The following is a 2,870-nucleotide window of genomic DNA, read 5'->3' as shown; positions in this document are numbered from 1 at the left end:
CCAACTATCTCCTTTATCCAGCTCTCAGAGGGTTCTCACACTCTGGGTTATCATCCACCTGACCTAATCACCCCAGGGGCAGGATCTAGGCCACAAAAGATAGCTCCAATGTCATAGAACCTGCTGAATTGATTCAAATCCGTCTATTCTAAGCCTTCTTACCCTGTCTTGCTCATTCTTTCTCCCAGAAACCACAGCAGAGGCTCTTGCCCACATTTTCCCCTATTCTTTCTACCTGCAGATCAACCCTGGTGCTTTCACATGTGGTGCTACATGGCATAGCATGAGCCCTCCTTTTGGGAACTGTGAATACCAAACTCTTTTCAGTGGTAGTCATGAACTGATCTATTGGCCTCGCTATACCTGACTAATAATAAAACCTGTTTTAAACAGTTATCTCAAATATCTGTGCAGTCTCAAGCGTGAGTCCTCCATGTAAGTTAACTTAAGAAACAGCCTGAAAAAAGAAGGCCATCTTGTATTATATATTAATTTTAAAAAGTAACAAATGGGGCCATCAGGTGGTGTGATGGTTAGGGCACTGTATTCCCACATGGCTGATCAGAGTTTGAGTCCCAGACCTGGTGATTTGCTTTCTTACTTTCCCTTTCTCTCTGTGTCTGGTCTCTGGCCAAATTAAAAAATAATAATAAATAAATCTTTAAAAAAGAAAGACATTTGAATTAAAAAAAGTAATAAACTTTGTTTTTTGTTAGCACATTATAATTTTAAAAAATATTGTATGAATTATTATTATCACCTTTAATGAACTGAAGTTCAAAGATAGAAAGAGGTTATCACAAGTTCAGAGAGTCATATACTTAGAAGAGGCAAGACTCAAAACCAGACTTTTCTGTCATTTCATTGAGTCCTGCCCCATCTGTACTATTGGGTCATTGGAAAAGTCATGATGCATTTTTGCATAGAAAACACAGGAAAAAATACATCATGACTTTTCTGACGACCCATACTTTCTTTTTATCATAGTCTTCCAAATCTTTTTCAAAGTTTGATTGCATAAAATTACCACTTCGTTTGTACTTTAAAGAAAGGCTATCAACTATTTCCAGTAAGGGTCAGTAAATGTTTCCAGAATGAGAAATAACTGAGAGGTACGTAAACAATGCAGCCTTGGGGAAATGAATGCTGTCTCAAGAAGAGATTATCCAAAGACAGAGAAAGATCTAGAAACTGCAGAGGTGTATAATACCAGGTTTGATTGGTAACCCCCCTCCCACAGAGGGTGCATATGCTTGCTGGAGAGAGAGAGAGAGAGGGAAAGTGAAAAAGCATGCCGCCTGGGGAACGGTCATGCGGCTATCCCTCCTTCATTTCTCTCTCCTTGTGGATTTTAGGCAAACATGCACACACAAACCCGGTTTGATTTTCAAGCCTCTGGGTCTGAGACACTAACTGAACAGTTCACCATGTAGGATCTAAACATCTTAACTGCCTACCACTGGCTGGCCCAAGGAGATCTGATCTTTAATGAATGGATTAGAACATTTTGAAATCTTTCCCCACAAATTCCATTTTTTGTCATGAATTCTTAGAATTATCAGAAACAAGACTGGCTGTGAAGAAGACAAGAAAAAAATCTGGCAGTTTTGGAGAACTGCAAGTTGAGAAGGGATCATTCAGTTCAATACTATAAACACATAAATAAGCATATAAAGTAATCTATAGCAAAATTGGTATTGACTATCATCAAACAGCAAGATATACTTTAAAGGTCTTAAAAGACCTCTGTGGTCAGTTCTGACCAGTTATTGTGGGGGAGACTGCAAGTAAAATAATTGAAAAATCAGTCCAATAGGGAATAAAATATCACTTGGGGGTTTTGCTATATTCCTGCAGTTTAAGCAAGAAAGAGAAAAGTTGGGAGAAAGGGAAGAAAGAAACACAGTGAAGTGAATCAAAAGACTTGGACATTTAAAAAATGATAGAAGAGTTGGATGGTGAGTATTGAGAAAAGACTGGGTGAAGGGAGTTGAAGACACCATTTGGGTTGATGACTGGCAGCTGTTAGAATGTCCATGAAGGGTAGGAAGAAGGAACAGCTAGCATGGCCAGAGGACCTCAGCGGGATACCAGGAAGAGTTGCTGACTGTAAATGTCAGGAGCTGCGGCTTACAGGACCAAAGGGAGACTTCTGGGCTGTGCTTATCCTAGCAATGTTTCTCAGCCTCAAGCGGGAGGCAGTTTGGGTGGTTGAACGCAGCCTGGGGTGGACTGGATGACCTCCTCAGGTCCTTGGTCTCATGCTGCTGAGAGGCGTTCTGCACACTGCTGCTTTCATAACCTGGTTGCCAGAAGCTGACTCTCAGCCCAGGACTGTGGAGTTTTCCCCACAGAAAGGAACAACCAAGCCTTTCACTCTCTGTTCCTCCCTTGGATCAGTCCTTAGGTGTGCATCTGTGGTTTTTCAGCTCTTCAGCACTTAGGCACTCTTCTTTTGAGCCAAGAGCCTCCGGGGAACAATGTAGCATCTGTGTGTTGACAGTAAGAGCCTGTGGGCCAGAGTTACTCAGCCAAACTCTCCCTCCGTCCCACATGAACTGGATTGCACACCTCACCTGCAATAATCCACAGTTTAGTCAGTCCCAGCCTACCCCATGCCAAGTGCCCCCTTCTCTTATCCATTCCCCAACCTTTTACCTAATTTGCTTCTCAGCTTCTTTGCCACATTTATGCCAATCCTCATGCAGGATGGTCTCTACTCACCACCCATCCCACCCACTGAGTGAACAATAACATGTTAGTGGTTTATGGCCTGATTCTAAACAGTGGGCACCGAAGAGCAAGGGACAGGCTGCTGAGGGTGGCTGGGTATTTACAAAAGGTTTGGCCTGCAAAGAGATGCCAGTCTT

Source organism: Tupaia chinensis, unplaced genomic scaffold (genome assembly GCF_000334495.1).
Source record: "Tupaia chinensis unplaced genomic scaffold, TupChi_1.0 Scaffold147869_1, whole genome shotgun sequence".
Classification (NCBI taxonomy): Eukaryota; Metazoa; Chordata; class Mammalia; order Scandentia; family Tupaiidae; genus Tupaia; species Tupaia belangeri.
This window is presented reverse-complemented; position numbering follows the sequence as displayed.